Source organism: Rhinopithecus bieti, unplaced genomic scaffold (assembly GCF_001698545.2).
Source record: "Rhinopithecus bieti isolate Rb0 unplaced genomic scaffold, ASM169854v2 scaffold_76, whole genome shotgun sequence".
Classification (NCBI taxonomy): Eukaryota; Metazoa; Chordata; class Mammalia; order Primates; family Cercopithecidae; genus Rhinopithecus; species Rhinopithecus bieti.
Genome location: NW_016803343.1, coordinates 3674290 through 3696644, shown reverse-complemented (window position 1 = coordinate 3696644; position 22355 = coordinate 3674290). Strand labels below are relative to the sequence as shown.

General features: G+C 40.7%; 1 protein-coding gene and 1 long non-coding RNA gene across 2 annotated transcripts in view; one reads left to right on the top strand and one right to left on the bottom strand.

The window, feature by feature from the left end:
- Positions 1–20510, bottom strand: part of LOC108532731 (uncharacterized) — a 47651-nt gene extending 27141 nt beyond the window's left edge. The window contains exons 1-2 of the long non-coding RNA XR_001886530.1: positions 20453–20510; positions 5180–5185 (exon numbers count right to left, since the gene is read on the bottom strand). This is a non-coding gene — a long non-coding RNA (uncharacterized LOC108532731). The remainder of the gene's footprint in view (positions 1–5179; positions 5186–20452) is intronic.
- Positions 20511–20895: 385 nt separating this feature from the next.
- PIK3CA (phosphatidylinositol-4,5-bisphosphate 3-kinase catalytic subunit alpha) overlaps positions 20896–22355 on the top strand; it is a 90368-nt gene continuing 88908 nt past the window's right edge. Inside the window, 1 exon segment of the mRNA XM_017877282.1 lies at positions 20896–21134. The gene's annotated coding sequence lies outside the window, so the exon portion shown is untranslated.

The window sequence follows — 22355 nt, the reverse complement described above, 5'->3', positions numbered from 1 at the left end:
TTTTTTGAGATGGAATCTCACTCTGTCACCTAAGCTGCAGTGCAGTGGTGCAATCTCGGTTCAGTGCAACCTTCACCTCCCAGGGTCAAACAATCCTCCCACCTCAGCCTCCCGAGTAGGTGGGACCACAGACACGTGTCACCACACCTGGCTAATTTTTTGTAGAGACAATGTTTCACCATATTGCCCAGGCTGATCTCAATCTCCTGAGCTCAAGTGATCTGCCCACCTCAGCCTCCCAAAGTGCTGGGATTACAAGTGTGAGCCACCATGCCCGGCCAAAAAATCAGCAGCATTTCTTTATGCCAACAGTGAACAATCTGAAAATGAAGTCAATAAAGTAATCCCATTTACAATAGCTACGAATAAAATTAAATACCTAGAAGTTACTTTAACCAAAGACATGAAAGACCTCTACAGTGAAAATTACAAAGCATAGGTAAAAGAAATTGAAAGGGACACCAAAAAAATGGAAAGATATTCCATATTCATGGGTTGGAAGAATCACTTCCATACTACTCAAAGCAATCTACAGATGCAATGCAATGCCTGTCAAAATCCCAATGACATTCCTCAAAGACATAGAAAAAACAATCCTAAAACATATATGGAACCACAAAAGACCCAGAGTAGCCAAAGCTATACTGAGCAAAACGAACAAAACTGGGGGAATCACATTACCCCAGTTTTTTATACTCACACATACACGCAGACATATAAATTTGCACATCTTTAATTTTTACAGTTTATATATACATACCTCAACATGTAATATATATATATATAAACTGTAAAAATTAAACTAAGTGATTTTAAAAATTCAATAGTATTTTATCATTATAAAGTGAAGGTGGATTTTCTGTTGTTGTTGTTGTTTGAGACAGGGTCTTACTCCGTAGCCCAGGCTGGAGTGTACAGTGGCAAAATCTCGGCTCACTGCAACCTCTGTCTCCCTGGCTCAAGTTAACCTCCCACCTCAGCCTCCCAAATAGCTGGGACTACAGGCATGCAGCATCATGCCTGACTAATTTTTTGTATTTCTGGTAGAGTCAAGGTTTCACCATGTTGCCCAGGCTGGTCTTGAACTCCTGAGCTCAAGAGATCTGCCCACCTCGGCCTCCCAGAGTGCTGGGATTACAGGTGTGAGCCACTATGCCCAGCCAGGATTTTCCTTATATGACACCAAGCCTGAAAACTAAAAAGAGAAAAGACTGGTAGACTTAACTATAAAAACATTTAAATATTCTGTACTACACAAGATACCATGAACAAAATTAACAGATAAATGACAAACTGGGAAACAATATTTGCAACATATAGAGAGAGGTTTTAAGATGGCTGACTATAGGCATCCAGCACTCACCTCCTCCATAAAGAAAAAACAAAATAGCAAGTAGAAATCACACTTCAAATAGAGCATCTAAGACAGAACACTCAGATTCAACAGAGTAATGACAGCAAACACCTAAGGCACGGAAGGAGAGGGAAAGCAAAGTAGCCAGTTAGGCCAGGATCAGCTGGGAACCCAGAAACGTTTCTCAGTGCAGGCAAAGGGCAAGTGAGAGATCCCCAGCAGTCCACATTCCCACCACAAACTCTCATAACTCTAGCCATGGGAGAGCCCCTCAACCTTCCTGGGCCCTGAGACCAGCATAAGGGAGCTGCCTAGGGACCTCACAACAGCATTGTTCCAGAAAGGGAGCTCACACTGAGTACCAAACACCACCCCTCTGAGACATTAACAGCTGCAGCACAGTGACATTTTGGGAACTCAGCCCTGACAAGACTGAATCCTGATCTGGGGACCAACAGCCCCAGATCATCCTGCCACATCCAGCCAGAGGACTGCAGCAGAATGACGCCAGTTGGACCTAGTGGAGCAGAAGGGTTCCCAGTACTCTAGCATACCCCTGAAATGGGTGGTGTCGCACGAGGGAGGATGTACCCAGGACAAAGGGAGTCAAAGCATGTGTTCCCCAGAGCCAGAAACCCACCTGCCTGGGGCCATTGCCACTGACAGCAACTCAGGCAGCAGCAAGACCGCAGTACACCTGCATGCACCCTGAGGACAGGGTCTCCATGCTTGCCATCACTGGTGCAGCCTCTATTGCCACCACCAAGAGCCAAAGCATTCTCCACTGACAGCAAACCCGCCCCACTCCAGCAGCAGGGCACTTGAAAGTACCCTGAGGACTGGCTGTCCTGCTGCGAACACTGCCACCACTGCCACCACCATGGGTGCCAAAGCATGCACTCTCCTGCAAGTCTGCCTGCTTGCAGCTGTTCCCACTGACAGCAACCCTGCCTTCCCAAGCAGCAGGGCCACAGCACATTTCCATGCCCCTGAGGACAGGTTGTCACCACCTACCACTGCTGCTGCTACTACACAAACACTGCTTTGGGAGGCCTGAAGATTATAACACACTGCCCACTATGTGTACCACCAGAGGGCCTGAGGACAGAGCCACTTGGCCTGCCACTTCCCCTCCCCCAACTCCCAGTACCTGAACAAGCCACCTGGGGACTTGAGGATCATTCCACTCCATCCACCCCTTCAGGGGGCTGAGAATGAGCCCATCCTACCTACCATTACTACCACCACAGCTGGCATCCACCCACACATGCCATCTGGGGGCCTGTAGGCTGGCCCATGCACCCACTGTAGCCACTGCTAACACCAGCACGGGCCACTTAGGAGCCTGAGGATTGCATTGCCACCTCTATGGCCATTGTCCACACCATACATGCTGCCCAGAAGACTAAGGACGCATCCACCTACCCAGCTCACCACTGCCACTACTGGCACCTGACCAAAATGTCTGGAGTCCCAAGAACCAGTCCACTAACATCAGTGGCTGCATATACCACCTGGTGACTCAAGAACAGGTATGCTGAACATGCCATTATCACATTGGGGTCAAGGACTGCCCCAGCTGGCATCTGTGTCCCCAGTAAACTTAACCACAGCCTCCACTAACAACCACAGCCTAAGCCACTGAGGAAGTCACAAAAAACACTGACATTATTTATAGCCAAAGAAATCATACAGAGACTACACTACTGCATGCACCTAGACTCAAAGCCGAAATGTCCAACCCAACCAATAGCTCAGATACATCTTCAAGAAAAAATCTTGCCCTAGGAAATCCAATCCAAAAATTGGAAGAAGTAACTGTTATACCAGCTGTGCAGATATCAACATAAAGACACAGAAACATGAAAAAGCAAGGAAATATGATGTCTCAAAAGGAACACAGTAATTGTCCAGCAACAGATTCCAATAAAAAAGAGATGTATGAAATGCTGAGAAAAATGTTCAAAATATTCATTTTAAAGCTTAGTGAGAGACAAGAAATCACAGAACACAAAGGAATCAGAAATGTGATTCAGGATATGAATGAGATAGATATCATAAAAAAGTGATATAGAAATCCTGGAACTGAATAATTCAATAAATAAAATTTAAAAATACATTTCAGAGCTTCACTAGTAGACTAGATCAAGCAGAACAAAGAATTTCAGAACCTGAAGACAGGTCTTTTGAAATAATCCAGCCAGACCAAAAATTATTTAAAAAAAGAAAAGAAAAGAAGGAACAAAACCTATGTGACATGTGAGACATCATAAAGTAATCAAATGTTTGAATTTTTGGCATTCCTGAAGATGAATAGAAGATCAAAGGAATAGAAAAACTATTTCATGAAATCATAGCTTAAAATTTCCCAAGTTTAGTCAAAGACTTAGATATCTCAGAGATCACCAAATTGATACAGTCAAAAAGGTCTTCACCCAGCACATTATAGTCAAATTGTCAAAAGTCAAAGACAAAGGGAGACTTCTAAAAACAGCAAGAGAAAAGCATCTATCATATATAAGAGAGCTCCCCCGACCCCAGCCATCACATTAACAATGGATTCCTCAGCAGAAACCTTACAGGCAATGAGAGAATTAGATGATATATTCAAAGTAGTGAAAGAAAGAAAGAAAAAAAAAAGCCAGCCAAGGATACTATACCCAGCAAAGGTTTCCCTCACAAATGAAGGAGAAAGCAAGTTTTTGTGTGATTCCCAGATAAGCAAAAACTGAGAGAATGCATCACCACTAGTCCGATACTGTAGGAAGTGGTTAAGGGGTCCTACAACTGAAAGTAAAAAAATTGTATCTACCATCATGAAACACATAAATGTATAAAACTCACTGGTATAGCAAATGTATAAATAAGGGGGAGAAAGGACTCAAATGTTTCCGCTATAGAAAACCATCAAGGCACAATGATAAAACAATAAGAGAGGAACAAGGGATATACAAAACCACCAGAAATCAATTAATAAATCAACAGGAATAAGTCCTCACATAACAATATTAACCCTGAATGTAAGTGAATTAAATTTTCCACTTAAAATTTGTAGGCTGTCTGAATGGATAAAAAAATTACCCAACTACATGCTGCCACAATAAGCTCACTTCACCTGTAAAAACACATATAGCCTGAAAGTAAAGGGAATAAAAAAAAATTCCCTACAAATTGGAAACCAAAAGTGATCAGGAATAGCTATACTTAACATCAGACAAAACAGATGTTAAGTCAACAATGGTAAAAAGAGACAAAGATGGTCATAATATAATAATAAAGGATCAATTCAGCAAAAAGATATAACAATTCTAAATATGTATGCACCCAACAATGGAGCACCCAGGTATAAAAAGACAATATTATTAAATCTAACAGGAGAGAGAGGCTCCAATACAATAATAGTTGGAGGCTTCAACAACCCACTCTCAGCATTAGAAAGATCATCTAGATAGAAATTTAACATAGAAATATTGGACTTACTGCACTTTAGACCAAATGAACATAAGAGATATTTACAGAATTACATTCTGTAAATTGCAGTTGCAGAATATACATTGTTCTCATCAGCACATGGGACATTCTCTAGGACAGACCATATGTTAGGCCAGAAAACAAAACTCAACAAAGTTTTTAAAATCAAAATTAAACCAAGTAACTTCTCAGACCACAATGGTATAAAATTAGAAATCAATGACCAGAGGGACTTCAGAAACTGTACAAGTAGAAATTAAACAACACGTTCCTGAATGATCATTGGCTCAAGGAAGAAATTAAGGAGGAAATAAAAAATGTCTTGACACAAATGAAAATTTAAATACAGTATACCAAAACCTATGTGATATGGCAAGCAATGCTAAGAGAGAAGTCTATAGCAACAAACATCTACATCAGAAAAAACAAACCCACAAAGCTCTTGAATAAACAACCTAATGATATACTTCAAAGAAACAGAAAAGCAAGAACCAAACCCCAAACCTGAAGAAGAAATAATAAAGATCAAATATAAGAGCAGAACTAAATGAAATAGAGACTAAAAAGATCAATACAAAGGATCCACAAAACAAATATGGTTTTTGTGTGTGTGTGTTTTGTTTTTGAGATGGAGTTTCACTCTTGTCACCCAGGCTGGAGTGCAGTGGCACGATCTTGGCTCACTGCAACCTCCACCTCCCGGGTTCAAGCAATTCTCCTGCCTCAGTCTCTCAAGTAGCTGGGATTACAGGCACCCACCACCATGCCCGGCTAATTTTTTGTACTTTTAGTAGAGACAGGGTTTTGCCACGTTGGGCAGGCTGGTCACGAACTCCTGACCTCAGGTAATCCGCCTGCCTCAGCCCCCCAAAGTACTGGGATTCCAGGCGTGAGCCACCGGGCCCAGCCCCAAAATTGATTTTTTAAAAGATAAACAAAATCAATAAACTTCTGGCTAGACTAACCAAGAAAAAAAGTGAAATGACTCAAACAAAACCAGAAATAAAAAAGGTCACATTAAAACCTAGAAGAAATAGATAAATTCCTGGATGCATACAACCTACCAAGATTGAATCGGAAAGAAATAGAATACCTGAACAGGCCAATAATAAGTAATGATGTTAAATCAGTAACAAAAAGTCAAACAAACAAAAACCAAGGACCAGATGTCTGCCAAATTCTACTAAACTTTCAATGAAAAACTAACACGAATTCTTTTCAAACTATTCCAAAAAAGTGGAAGAAGAGGGAATACTCCCTGACTCATTCTATAAGGCCAGCATTACCCTGGTATCAAAAACACACAAGGCCACAACATCAAAAACTACAGGGCAATATCCCTAATGATCACAGACACAAAAATCCTCAACAAGATACTAGCAAACCAAATCCAACAACACATCAAAAAGATTATACATCATGATCAAGTGTGATATATCCCATGGTTGTGAGGATAATTCAACATATTCAAATCAATATGTTGTGATACATCACATTAACAGAATGATGGACAAAAACCATGCAATCATGTCAACTGATGCAGAAAAAGCACTTAATAAAATTCATCATCCTTCATGTTAAAAAAAAACTCTCAACAAACTAGGCATACAAGGAACATACCACAACATAATAAAGGCAATATATCACAAACCCACAACTAACATCATGCTGCATGGGGAAAAGCTGAATGCCTTTCCTATAAGAACGGGAACGGAACAAGAAAAGGATGCCCACTTTCACCAGTGTGTATTAGTCAACATAGTGCTAGAAGTCCTAGCCAGAGCAATCAGATAAGAGAAAGGGGGAAAAGAAAAAGCATCTAAATTGGAAAAGAGAAAGTCAAACTATCCCTCTTTGCAGATGACATGATCTTATATTTAGAAAAACCTAAAGTCTCCACCAAAAAACTCTCAGATCTGATTAACAAATTCAGTAAAGTTGCAGAATACAAAATCAACAAATAAAAATCAGTAGCATTTCTCTACACTAATAATGAACTACCTGAAATAGAAATCAAGAAGGAAATCCCATTTATAATACCTACCAAAAAGTAAAATACCTACAAATAAACTTAACCAAAGAGGGAAAAAAGCTCTCCAAGGAAAACTATAAAACAGTGATGATAGAAATTGAAGTGGACACAAACAAATGAAAGGACATCCCACGCTTGTGGATTGGAGAAATTAATACTGTTAAAATGACCACACACCTAAAGCAACCTACAGATCCCGTGAAATTTCTCTCAAAATACCAGTGTCATTTTTCACAGAAATAGAAAAAATAATTCTAAAATTTATATGGAAACAAAAACGAGCCCAAATAATCATAGCAATCTTAAGCAGAAAGAACAAAACTAGAGGCATTATACTACCTGGCTTCAAACTGTTACAAGGATATAGTAACCCAAAGAAAAAAATATTTGAATAAATATAGACACATAAACTAACAGAACAGAATAGAAAACCTAAATATAAATCCACATTTTTTACAGCTTACTGATTTTTGACAAAGTCACCAAGAACATACATGGGAGAAAGGACAGTTTCTTCAATAACTGGTTCTGTGAAAATTGAATATCCATATGCAGAATAAAGTATATATTTCATTGTATATCAAAATAAACTCAAAATAGATTAAAGACTTAAAATAAATCTCTGAAAGTATAACACTACTAGAAGAAAACACACAGGAAGCACTTCAGGACACTGGTCTAGTCAAATATTTTATGGCTAGGACCTGAAAAGCACAGGCAACAAAATGACAATAGAAAATGAGACTATATTGAACTAAAAAGCTTCTGCACAGCAAAGAAAACAATCAGCAGAGTGAAGAAACAACCTGTTGAATAGGAGAAAACGTTTGCAAATTATTCATCTGACCAGAAACTATTACCCAGAATATACAAGGAACTCAAACAACTCAACAGCAAAAAAAAAAAAAATCCCATTTAAAAGTGGGGAAAGGACATGAGTAGACAATTCTCAAAAGACATACAAATGGCTCACAAGTATATAAAAAGTACTCAGTATCACCAGGCATCAGGAAAATGCAAACCAAAATCACGAGATATCATCTTGCCCCAGTTAGAATGGCTATTATTAAAAAGACAAAAAATAACAGATGCTGACAAGGATTCAGAGAAAACAGAACTCTTCTTCATACTATCGGTGGGAATGTAAATTAGTACAGCCATTATGAAAAGCAGTATGGAGATATATCAAAAAACTAAAAAGAGAACTACCATATGATCCAGCAATACCACTACAGGGTATTTATCCAAGGAAAAGAAATTGGTATGTCAAATGGACACCTGCACTCCCATGTTTATTGTAGTATTAGTCACAATAGGAAAAATATGGACCCAACCTAAGTGTCTATCTACCAATGGATGAATAGATGAAGAAAATGTCGTATATATACATAATGAAATACTACTCAGCTATAAAAAGAATGAAATCCTGTCATGTGCAGCAACATAGATAGAACTGGAGGTCATTATGCTAAGTGAAATAAGCCAGGCACAGAGACAAATGTTGCATGTTCTCACTCATATGTGGGAGCTAAAACACTAACCTCATGGAGTTAGAGAGTAGAATGATGGTTACCAGAGACTGGGAAGGGTGTGTGTGTTGGAGGCAGAGGATGTAGGGAGATTGGTTAATTGGTACAAACATACAGTTAGATAGAAGAAATAAGTTCTAATGTTCGATAGCAGAGTAGGTGACTATAGTTCACAACAATGTATATTTCAAAATAGCTAGATGAGAGGACTTGAAATGTTTCCAAAACATAGAAATGACACATACTTGAGGTGCAGGATATCGTGAATATCCCTACTTGATCATTACACAGTCTATGCAAGTAACAAAATATCACATATGCTCCATAAATATATGCAAATATTATGTATCAATAAAATGTTTTAAAGTTAAAATACATAGTTCACAAGATAGCTCAAATAAACTAATACAAATTTTACTTGTGGATAATACTCTGTGTTTAAAAGAAAGATACTATTTGCAAATAATCTATTGCTTCACTCCAAATAAATTGATAATTATTCAATTTAATTATACTTTGGGATGATATATACTTCTTAATTGTTGAGAGATGTAGATATTCTTTTCATTGCTAGTGTTTGTCTCTGTAACACGTGACACTAGGTGACGTCTGGTGCCACACTTTCATTTGTAATATAGACCTGTTCCTTTTCTAATAAGCAGCATATATATCAACATGTTTCCCATTCAATTTGAGTCCTCCTATAAATCTAGCACCTGTTTAAGTGCTATGAAAACAGTATTGGTCTCATGGAACTTACTTTCCTGTGCCATGACTCATATAAAGAAACAAATAATAAAATATTCAACCATAGTTTCAAAGTTCTACCTCCAGCATGGTAGGACAAGCCCAGTATAGCCTAATTCTCCCTCTAAAGCTCTAGATAAAATGAAGCAACTACATGGGGACTCTGAAAAGTACACAAAAGTAAGTCGGTAATGAAATGTAGTCAAAAATGTTGAGGTACTACCTCTAAGAGGTAAGTCTCCCAGGTCTTTGATTTTCTATCTCATGGCCTTTCCCCAAGGAAAGGACCTAGTCACACAACTGTGCAGAAGAGTAGCAGCATGAGTGGCTAAAACTGCAATAAAAACCCATCTTTCTGGACAGAGGAACCAGGAAAAGGGGCCTCAGAAGGCCAGAATGTGTGGGAATTTCCAGAGACGAGAGAGCTGGAAAGGGGGATCATCTGTATATGAGCCTACGCAAGACTTGGGCTTATCCCTGCGTTTCATAAACGTTGCACAGATCAACAGAAACATAGCAAAGGTTTTAAAACCTGAACTAAAATTTAAACTACAAAAGATGGCTGACTAGAAGCAGCTAGTGTGCACTGTTCTCATTGAGAGGAGACAAAGTGGTAAGTAAACATTAGTTCTTCAACTTTATCATCCAGGAGGACATTCTAGGATTCATCAAATAAGTAATGCAACCCATGGAGAACAGACAGGAATGAGACAGGATAGTTGCTCACCCAGGATTGGTGTGGAGCCAAGGGAGACCCCCTATCAATGTGGAGAAATGGTGAGTGAGAGCCCCTGGGTACCCGCACTTCTGCCATGGACCTTTGCAACCCCGAGCTCAGAAGATCCTTCCTGACCCCTTCCACCTAAGGCCTCTGCACAGACACAGAGAGTTGCATGGAGTCTGGGCAAAGCCACCACTCAGGCACGTGCAGAGACCAAGGGGCCTTGGACCCCTGGGCTCATGGAACTAGTAGCTATAGCTCCAGGAATGGGGGAGGCCAGGCTCTCTCTCACGCCCTGAGGATAAGGGCCAAACCTATAGGGCTGAGGAGTGGGTGGACTGCATGCCTCACCTTTGCTGTACCTTCCTGGACAAGGCCCACTGGTCTGGGACCCCAGCATAACCACCCCAGCCCCACCTGAGCTCTCAGGCTGGTAGCAGTTCTGCATTTCCCTGGGACAGAGCCCCCAGATGTAATAGGCAGGCCCACCATTTTTGCCACTGAGCAGCCCCACTCCTACTGGCCTCGGGCTCATGAGAAAGTGAAGAGCTTAAGGATGATTGTGCTTCAGCACAGCATAGCTGCCTTACGGAAAAGTAGCCAGGATGCTTTCCACATGGGTCCCTGTCCCTGTTCCTCTTCACTGGACAGGGCCTCTCAACCTGGGCTACCAGCACAACTCTGCTGCCCTGACTTGAACACTTCAGTCAGTGGCAGCTCTGCATTTCACTGATGAGGAAATCCCAGAGACAACCCACAGCCATTCTGTCACTGTAGCTGAAGTGGCACTGCCCTTATGGCCCTTGCTCTGGAGAAGGAACAAAGGGACTGGTCACTTCACTACCACTTCCAGGATACCACAGCTTCCAAACAGAGAGGAGCTGAGTCTCTCTTCCTTGTGAGTCCCCATCCCGTACTCTTCACAAGGCAAGGCCCCCAGGAGCAGCTGTCCCACACCCAACTGAACATTCCTACTGGCAGTAGCTCTGTATTCCATTCAATGAGAAGACTTAACTATCCTAAATATATATGCACCCAATACTGGAGCACCCAGATTAATAAAATAAGTTCTTAGAGACTTATGAAGAGACTTAGATAACTACACAATAATTGTGGGAAACTTTTAACACCTCACTGACAGTATTGGACAGATCGTTGAGGCAGAAAAACTAACAAAGATATTTGGGACCTAAACTTGACATTTGACAAAATGAACCTAACAGACATCTACAGACCATTCCGCCCAACATAGAATGTACATTCTTCTCATCTGCACATGGCACATACTCTAAAATTGATCACATACTTGGCCATAAAGCAATTCTCAAGAAACTGAAAAAAAAAATCCTACCAACCACACCCTTGGAACACAACCCAAAGAAACAAGAAATCAATACCAAGAAGATCTACTAAAACCAAACAATTAAGTGAAAATTAAACAATCAGCTCCCCAATGACATTTGGGTAAACAATGAAATTAAGGCAGAAATCAAGAAATTCTTTGAAACTAATGAAAACAAACATAGAACATACTAGAAACTCTGGACACAGCTAAAGCAGTGTTATAAGGAAAGATGATAGTGCTAAATGCCAACATCAAAAAGTCAGAAAGATCTCAAATCAACAACCTAACATCAAACCTAGAGGAACCTGAAAAACAAGAGCAAACCAACCCCAAAGGTAGCAGAAGAAGAGCAGAGCTGAACTGAACTGAATAAAACAGAGACAGGAAAAACCACGCAAAAGATCAACAAAACCAAAAGTGGGTTTTTTAAAAGAATAAATAAGATTGATAGACTGCTAGCTAGACTAATAAAGAAAACAGAGAGAAGATTCAAATAAACACAATCAGAAAGGACAAAGGGAACATGACCACTGACCAAGAATATTATGAATACCTCACAAACTGGAAAACATAGTAGAAATGGATAAATTCCTGGAAACATACAACCTCCCAAGATTGAACCAGAAAGAATGTGAATACTTGAACAGACCAATAATGAGTTCTAAAATTGAATCAGTAATAAAAAACCTACTAACCAGAAAAAGCCCTGGACCAGACAAATTCACAGCCCAATTCTACCAGACACAGAAAGAAGAGCTGGTACCAATCCTACTGAAACTATCCCAAATAATTAAGGAGGAAGGTCTCCTCCCTTACTCATTTGATAATGCTAGCATCATTTTGATATCAAAACTTGGCAGCGACACAACAAAAAAAAGAAAACATCAGACCAATATCCCTGATGACCAAAAATGTAAAAATCCACAATAAAATACTAACAAACCAAACCTAGCAGCACATCAAAAAGCTAATCCACCACAATCAAGTAGGCTTTATTTCTGGGATAGAGGTTGGTTCAACATATGCAAATCAATAAAAGTGATTCATCTCATAAACAGAAACAAAAACTACATGAACATGTCAACAGATGCAGAAAAGGCTTTTGATAAAATTCAAATCCCTTCATATTAAAAACCCTCAACAAACTAGATACCAAAGATACATATCCTAAAATAATAGGAGCTATCTATGACAAACCCACAGCCAACATCATACTGAATGGGCAAAAGCTGGAACTATTCTCCTTGAGAACTGGAATAAGACAAAATGCCCATTCCCACATTTCTGTTCAACATATCGCTAGAAGTCGTAGCCAGAGCAATCAGACAAGAGAAAGAAAGAAAAGGCATCCAAACAGGAAGAGAGGAAGTCAAACTATCTCTCTTCATGGATGATGTGACACTATACCTAAAAAACCCCATAGTCTCTGCCCAAAGGCTTCTAGATCCGATGAACAACTTCAGCAAAGTTTTAGGATACAAAATCAATGTACAAAAATCAGTACCATTTCAATACACCAATAACATACAAGCTGAGAGACAAATCAAAATTGAAAGCCTATTCACAACAGCAACAAAAAGGAATAGGAATACAGATAACCAGTGAGGTGAAAGAGCTGTACAGTGAGAGTTACAAAATACTGTTGAAAAAAATCAGAGGTGACACAAAAAAATGAAAAAACATTCTATGCTCATGAATAGGAAGGATCAACATTTTTAAAATGGTCAAACTGCCCACAACTATTCACAGATTCAATGCTAATCCTGTCAAACTACCAATGACATTTTTTACAGAATTAGAAAAAACATTCTAAAATTCATTTGGAACCAAAAAAGAGACCAAATACCCAAAGCAATCCTAATCCAAAAGCACAAAGCCAGAAGCATCATACTATCTGACTTCAAACTATACTATAAAGATAGAGTAACCAGGCAGGGTGAGGGGGCTCATGCCGGTAATCCTAGCACTTTGGGAAGCCAACATGGGCAGATCACAAGGTCAGGAGTTTGAGACCAGCCTGGACAACATAGTAAAACCCCGTCTCTACTAAAAATACAAAAAAAAATTAGGTGGGCATGGTGGCAGATGCTTGTAATCCCAGCTACTCGGGAGGCTGAGGCAGGAGAATTGCTTGAATCTAGGAGGCAACAGTTGCAGTAAGCTGAGATCTTGCCATTGCACTCCAGCCTAGGCAACATTGTGAGACTCCATCTCAAAAAAAAAAAAAAAAAAAAAAAGAGTAACCAAAACAGCATGGTACTGATATAAAAATAGACACATAGACCAATGGAATAGAATACAGAGCCCAGAAATAAAGTCATATATCTATAACCACCTGATCTTCAACCAAGTTGACAAAAACAAGCAATGGGGAAAGGACTCCCTATTTAATAAATGCTGCTGGGATAACTGGCTAGTCACATGCAGAAGATTAAAATTAGACCTGAAACTTTCACCATATACAAAAATCAACTCAAGATGCATTAAAGACTTAAATATAGAACCTAAAACTATAAATACCCTAAAAGAAAATCTAGGAAATACCATTCTGGACATTGGCTCAGGGAAAGATTTGATGATGAAGATGCCAAAAGCAACTGCAACAAAAACAAAAACTGAAAAACGAGACCTAATGAAATGAAAGAGCTTCTGCACAGCAAGAGAAACTACCAACAGAGCAAACAGACAACGTATAGAATGGGAGAAAATATTTGCAAACTACATATCCAACAAAGGTCTAATATTCAGAATCTATAAGCAACATAAATAAATCAACAAGCACAACACAAACAACCCCATTAAAAATGGGCAAAGGACGTGAATAGACACTTCTCAAAAGAAGATAAACACATGGTCAACAAGCCTATGAAAAAATGCTCAATATCACTAAACATTAGGGAAATGCAACTCTAAAGCACAGTGAAATACCGTCTCACACCAGTCAGAATGGCTATTATCAAAAAGTCAAAAAAATAACAGATGCTGGCAAGGTTGTTGAGGAAAGGGAATACTTATACACTGGTGGTGGAAATGTAAATTAATTCAGCCACTGTGGAAAGCAGTCTGGAGATTGCTGAAAGAACTTAAAATAGAACTACCATTTGACCCAGCAATTTCATTACTGGGTATACACCCAAAGAAATATAAATCATTTTACCACAAAGACACAGGTATGCATATGTTTATCGCAGCACTATTCACAATAGCAAAGACACAGAATCAACCTAGAAGCCCATCAGCAGTGGACTGGATAAAGAAAATGTGGTACGCATACACCATGGAATACTACATAGTTATTAAAAAATGAGATCATGGTCTTTGCAACAACATGGATGGAGCTGGAAGCTGTAATCTTAAACGAGTTAATGCAGGAACAGAAAATCAAATACTGTATGTTTTTACTTATAAGTGGTAGCTAAACATTGAGTATACATGGACACAAAAAAGGGAACGATAGACACTGAAGCCTATTGGAGGGTGGAGTGTGGGAGGAACGTGAGGACTGAAAAACTACCTGTCAAGTATTATGAGATTACCCGGGTGACAAAATTATCTGAACACCAAATCCTCATGACATGCAATTTACCCATGTAACAAACCTGCACACGTATCCCTTGAACCCAAAATAAGAGTTGGAAAGAAAAATGAAAAATAAAATTCTAACTATAGCTCAGACTAACCCCTGAGTAGCAAGCACATCCACGGGGTAGCACCAAAGCAGCATAGGAAAGGCATTAAAATCGAATCTGAGATTAGAATCACTTTCCACAGAAAGTGAGAGTACGCTTAGTCACATGGATTGCCTACTAAAACAAACAAAAAATTAATATTATCCAGAGCATAACAGAACACAGAATCATATCAACATAATTTTCAAATTTTCCAATATACACTCCAAAATGACTTGACATATTAAAAAAAAAAAAAAAGGAAAATGTGTCCAATTCTCAAGGGAAAGGACGATCAACAGATGCCAATTCTGAGTTGATCCAAATGTTGGAATTATCAGAGAAGACTTTAAAGTAGCTACTAACTATGGTCCCTGGGGTAAAAGACCAAACTTGAAATGAACAGAAAGGTATAGGTACTCAAAAGAGGAACAGAAACCACTGAAAAAAGAGCCAATCAGAAAATGAAGAGTTAAAAAATACAATATCTAAGATTCTAAAAATCTCTGGGTGAGCTCAACAGCAGAACAGATATGACAGAGACAAAAGTAAGTGAACTGCAAGATATAGCAACAGAAAATATCCAGCATAGATAGATATGAGGAACAAGAGAGAGGAAAAAAGATTGAAAAATAAATGAACAAAGCCTTAGAGACATGTAGGACATTATCAAAACAGCTAACATTCTTGTCACTGGATTCCCAGAAGAGAAGAAAATAACTGGGGCAGAAAAATATTTGGAAAAAGTAATTTCTGAAAACTTCCCAAAATTACTGAAATACATCATTTTACAAATTCAGGAACTAGAAACACACAAACAGAATAAATAAAATACCTCAACATATCAGAATCAAACCATTTAAAACCTAAGTGTTTAAATCTTGATATAATCTAGAGAAAAACGAAAAATTACATATCGCGGAAAACTATTTGAATGACTACAGATGAGACCTGAAGACAGTCTTTTTTATGTTTTTAAAATTTATTTATTTATTTATTGGAGACATAGTTTTGCTCTGTTTCCTAGGCTAGAGTGCAATGACATGCTGACAGCACACTGCAGTCTCAAACTCCTGGGCTCAAGGGATTTGCTCCCACCTCAGCAACAGCCACCCTAGTAGCTAGGACTACAGGTGCATGCCATTGGACTGGCTAATTTTTTTGTATTATTTTGTAGAGACGGTGTTTCGCCACGTTGCCCAGGTTGGTCTCAAACTGCTGGGCTCAAGTGATCCACCCACCTCAGCCTCCCAAAGTGCTGGGATTACAGGCATGAGCCACCAGACCTGGCCCAAAATAGTCTTTTACGAGTTTTAAAGCTTTGATTTTTCCGTAAGTGCACTCCTGGTAACTTGAAACCATTGCACATTTGTCTCCTTTCTGTGGCCAGAATTGTTTTGTATCTCAAGTATGGAAAGGAGCTTTGCCAGAATCCTCCCATGCTAAGTGTAAGTAGAGCAGTTAGACTTTAACATGGTTGTGTAATAGTAATGAACATTCACATCTGACTTCAGGCAAGGCATGGCTGGAATGAAAAACATTGACCGTTAAGTGTTTTAAGGTGAACTTCTCAGATACTAGATCTCTTAGCTCACATAGTGGAATTTCCAGGAAAGTACAGGGTTCGCTCTTTATCTCCTGAGAAATGCAATGATGATTCTTTAAAGTACTGAGGGGTCAGGGAGAGGAGAAAACCATTAACCAAGAATTGTATAATCAGCTAAAATATTTTGCAGAAATGAAGGCAAAAGTAAAATATTCTCAAATGAAGGAAAATGAAGGGAATTTGTCACAAGCAGACTTGCTCTAAAAAGAATGCTAAAATTCTTCAGGATAAAGGGAAATTATACCAGAAGGAAAAATGGATTTTCAGGAATGAAGCAAAACGTAAATGTAAATGGGTAAGTAAATATAAAAGACTATTTTTCCTCTTGAGTTCTACATGATTGTTGAAAGCAAAAATTATAGAAACATCTGATGGGGCTTCCATATGTATAAATGTAATACATATACCAACTAATGACTAAAGGTCAGGGAGTGGGGTAGGAGACAGTGGTAAACCTATATGGTTGCAAGGCTTCTTTCTACATTTTACTTGAAGTGGTATAATAGTAATACTAAGTAGACTGCAAAAGTTTAGGTATGTATATTATAATCCACAGAATTACCAAAACTTACCAAAAGTATATTAAAACTATAATATAGAAATTAAAATGGAGTATTACAAATTTTAAATAATCCATAAGAAAGCAGGAAAGCAGAAACATAAAAACAAAAATATAGAGGAGAAACAGAAAACAAATAATAAAATGGCAGGCCTAAATCCAACCATATAATTACATTAAATGTAAATTATCTAAACATAGCAATTAAAACACAGAAATTGTCAGATTGGAATTTTTAAAAAGAGATCTAATATGTGTTATCTACAAGTAATTTACTTTAAATATAAAATAGATAGAAAAAAGATGGGAAAATATACCATGGAAAATTAATAAAAAAAAGCTGGACTGGCTGTATTAATATCAGACAAAGTAGATTTCAGAACAGACATTACTAGGAATAAAGAGAGATAGTACAGACTGTTTAAAAAGAGTCAATTTATCAAAACACAAGAGTTCTAAACGTGCATACATCTAACAACAAAGCTTCAAAACACACAAAATAAAAATACACAGAAGTGAAATGAGAATTAAAGAAATCCACAATTATATGTTGAAACGTCAGTGCTAACAAAATCATCAACTTGGTATGAAACTACATTCTGCCCAACAATAGGAAACAAAATATTCTTTCATAAGTGCACATGGAACGTTCACCAAGATATTCTGGGGCAACACAAATCTTAACTTGAAAAGAACTAAAATCTTAAAAGTACATGCGTGTGAGTGTGTGTGTGTGTGTGTGTGTGTGTGTGTGCTGGGTTTTTTTGTTTGTTTTTTGTTTTTTTTTTAGATGGAGTCTCAGCCAGGTGTGATGGCTCACGCCTACAATCCCAGCACTATGGAGGCTGACGTGGGTGGATCACGAGGTCAGGAGTTCAAGACCAGCCTGACCAATATGATGAAACCCCGTCTCTACTAAAACTACAAAAATTAGCTGGGCGTGGTGGCACGTGCCTGTAGTCCCAGCTACTTGGGAGGCTGAGGCAGGAGAATCACTTGAACCTGGGAGGCAGAGGTTGCAGTGAGTCAAGATCGCGCCACTGCACTCCAGCCTGGGCAACAGAGCAAGATGCCATCTCAAAAAAAAAAAAAATTGCTATATGGTACCTCATATTGTTATCTCTTGGTGTGCTTTTATTGTTTTACTTGGCAATTTTATACATCTAAAGTATACTGCTACATAATCAACTTGACTCTTATTTACAAAGGACTTCAAAGCTTAGTAGTGACTTAAGCACTATTAGAGAATGTTTTGGTGCATATTTGAGTATCAGTTATGATTTTCAATGGAAATAAACCCAAAGGGCAAGTAACTGTCATTATAATTCTGATTATTAGAATAGAACAATAGCTACATATTGGACATTTCACCTCCTGCCTTTAGAACCCTTAAGATGCAATTATTTAATTTTGAAGCATACCCCTTTTGTTTCCTTTGCAGCCTGAGAATCATTATTTTTTTCAAAACCTTCTTTCAGCTCCTAGTCCTTGAGTGATGAGTGTGGTCATATAGATGCTTATATCATACAGATAATTTTATATCATATAGATATTTTAAATACTGAATAACATAGCAACAACCTTTGAAAGCAAGATGACACCTAAGACCAATGGCTACCATATAAGGCAAACATATCAACTGTGAATCGAATAGTAAATGCTACTCCTGCACCAATGAATAGTGTCAGGCATTCAAGTACCAGGTATGGCTTTTTCTGCTATGACACATGACTTCTTAAGAGCAGATAATCACATAACAAACAACATATTATGTAATTAGCATTTTCTTACTTATTAAAAAATAAATTTTAGGCTGGGCATGTCGGCTCAAGCCTGTAATCCCAACACTTTGGGAGGTCAAGGTAGATGAATCTCTTGAGCCCAGGAGTTGGAGACCAGTCTGGGCAACAAAGCGAGACCCTGTCTCTACATAAAATAAAACGTTTTTTAAAATCAAAAATAGACCAGCCGCGGTGGCTCATGCCTGTAATCCCAGCACTTTGGGAGGTCGAGAGGGGTGGATCACCTGAGGTCAGAAGTTTGAGACCAGCCTGACCAACATGGTGAAACCCCATCTCTACTAAGAAATACAAAAATTAGCTGGCATGGTGACTGGTGCCTGTAATCGCAGCTACTCCGGAGGCTGAGGCAGGAGAATCGCTTGAACTCGGGAGGCGGAGGCTGCAGCGAGCCAAGATCGCATCACTGAACTGGGCTACAGAGTGAGACTCCGGCTCAAAAAAATAATAAAAATAAAAAATAAATTTTATAAGGAAAAATATCCCTAGAATATTTTTCTCCACCAAGGGCTACCTATTAATATCTCACATAACTCTGTGCTTGAAACACAATTTGGGAAATATTGCCTTAAGATTTACTTTGACTAGCAATTCAGTGTTGCTTTTTAAAAAAAATTCTGTACTCTGAAGTAACAGTGTTCTAAAACTGCTTAAAAACATTGGTTCGAGAAAACATTTAGAAACACAAACCCTTGGAATGTGAGATGAAAACCCGAGCTAAAGGGAGAAAAAGGAAGAGAGAAAGAACACACAGGAAATAAAGGAATACAGTCAAGTGAAATACGACCACAAAGAGGAACAGATTCATCTCATTTACCATTGGGGTATGGACGGAAGTGTGGTGTTCGAGAAGACTGTTATTGGTCAGAGTTTGGCTCTAGATGACAAGTAGGACTGTAACATCTCTAGGATGGGTCACTTCCCAAGCCCTCTATTACTTAAAAATTCAAGAAGGAAGCGATGCTGGAGTACTTGTATCTCAGACTTCTAATCACTGCTCCTACGCTTTTCCAGTATTACAACGAAAGACCAGTAGGGGGAGAAAAACGCACAGTACCGAACCCTTATCAGTATTAATCTCAAAAGTCAACAGATTGATTTACTCTCAAGCAAACAGACGTCTAAGGTACGCAGTACCAAGACACCACCTTGAATCACTATAGCCTATATGACATTTCTGAAGTCTCTGTTGGCTTTACGCGAAAAAATCCCCCACGTCTTCTGAATAGTTAGAATTGAATCCTACAAGCTGGTTCGAATCAGAATCCGATTCAAAAAAAAAAAAAGGGCATAGCAAAAGGTCTCCACGAACTGAGTCAAAGGACTGCAGAGGGCTGTGACAGTGCATTCCGCCTTCGGGATGGTATACAACTTAAACCATGTTGGCAGAAGAACGCACAGCAACGCTTTGTAAAAAGCATTCTTTCTATTATAGAATCCATAACCACTCCGGTTAGCCACTGACAGCGGCGGTTAGCCACCGCGCCTCCTCTTACCCCCAAACTAATCTCGTTTCCTTTATGCGTGTAAAAGTGAAATAACCCACTTGCTCCCAATATTCCTTTCTATATCTCTACCCGAGCTCGCCTGCTGCTCGTAGAAACAAATATACTACATGTACTTTGTCCTAGGATGACACAACACCCTCACTACTCCAGAAGACGGATCATTTAACAAACGTCAGAAGAGCAGCCCCAACTGTACATAAACTTCGGGCGGAAAAGCAAGGCGCAGACGCAGTAGCACATATTGTTACCCTATTTGCCCACTCCCTGCTCTTCCTCGCCTCAATTTCACTTCCGCTGCTGTGCGCATCTGCTTCCGGGGGATTGTAGGCCCTGCCCCTCCTCAGCTCTTACCCTCCTCTGCCGGAGGAGGGGGGGAGCCGAGGGGGTGGGGAAGAGTTCGTTGTTTGTTTACACGATGTGAGCGGAAAAAGAGACCAATAAAGTTTATTCTGGAAACAAAAGGAAAAAAAAACAGGGGCGACAGAGAAAGGAGTCGGGGGCGGGGGGGGGTACCAGCAGGAGAGGGAGCGAGAAGGAGAAGCGGGCAGGTTTCCGGTGCCGCCGCTGCGGCCGCTGACGGTCTCGGGCTGCTGCTGCCGCGGCCGCTGGACTAGGGCTGGGGCCCGCCGGCCGAGGCAGGGCTCGGGCCCGGCCGGGCAGCTCCGGACGCGGGGGAGAGGGCGCCGGGAGGCGGGGCCGTGCCGCCCGCTCTCCTCTCCCTCGGCGCCGCCGCCGCCGCCCGCGGGGCTGGGACCCGATGCGGTTAGAGCCGCGGAGCCTGGAAGAGCCCCGAGCGTGAGTAGAGCGCGGACTGGCCGGGAGCGGGTGCGGTGGGAATGGGGACGGGGTGGGTGCCGGAGACTCCCGGGCGCGCCCGCCGTGTTGGGCGGGGGCTACGGGCTCGTCGTCTCCCAGCGTCGGCCCGCGGCGGAGTTCGCCAGCGATCGCCGCTCCCTCTCCCTCGCCTGCCTCTGGCCTCTCCCAGCTGCAGAGGCGAGGGCTCGCCGCTCCCTCTCCTTTCTCTCTGGCTGCCGCCTCACTCTTCCTTTCCTTCAACTCCCAGTTTTGGGGACGGGGCGGCTGGAGGTTGAGGAAGTGCGCCCAGGGCCGCCGCCCCGGCCGCGGTGGCTCGGTCTCCCGCGCCCTGCACGCCCACCCAGCCGGCGGGTGGAGGGGCTGCCGAGAGCACCGCGGCGCAAGGCACCCGGGCGCGGACCCGGGCGCGGAACCGCGAGCTTTTCCTGAGGGGCTGTCACGCCCGAGGACTCCGGCCCCGTCAGCCTGGCGGCCCTGCGTTTGCCTCTTACTGGGTTTAAATCGCCCGGCAGGGGTATGGAAGGAACACCGCTCCCCCCACTCCCCAGCTCCCCCTCCCACCCTTCCTTTCGAGGTTGTTTTTTCCTTTTAGCTGAGACAAACGCTTAGACCTTTCATTCATAGACCTGAGACAGTGACTCATGTGACTTGTGTCTTTACTAAGTGTATTATGTGATGCCTGTTCCATAGCTCCTAAGTGGCTCGGAAAGGTAGGGTAGGGCCCAGGATTGGGCTATGTAAACACCAGATGTTCAGCCGGCGTGTTTTTGACCTCGGCTTGAGGGGTTTATTTTAGGATGCTAAACGAGTAGTGATGGTGGCCAACCATGTTACCAGGCTTGGGAATCGAAAGCTATTTTTTTATGTCAATAATTGAGGCTGTTTACATAGTTAAATAAAGGGTAAAGGGAGCGCAACAAGAGGGGCTTTCTAGAAAACAGTCTGCATATTCTTTAATGAATTAGAGTTGTGATTTCATCTTGGTGAAGCTTCCTCATTCCAGCACTGCGCCTTTGTGCACATGCAGGACCTGGGTTTTCGGAGCGATGTTTTGAATCGTAGTTTGTGTGGCCGGGGAGAACCCCTTAGAATACTTGGGCAGGTAAATTCCAGGTTATCTCAGGGGATCATTTCTACTGCGACTTTTGAACCACTGAGGGCAGTATTGGTCATGTGTTATCCTGCTTAGAAATTGAATAT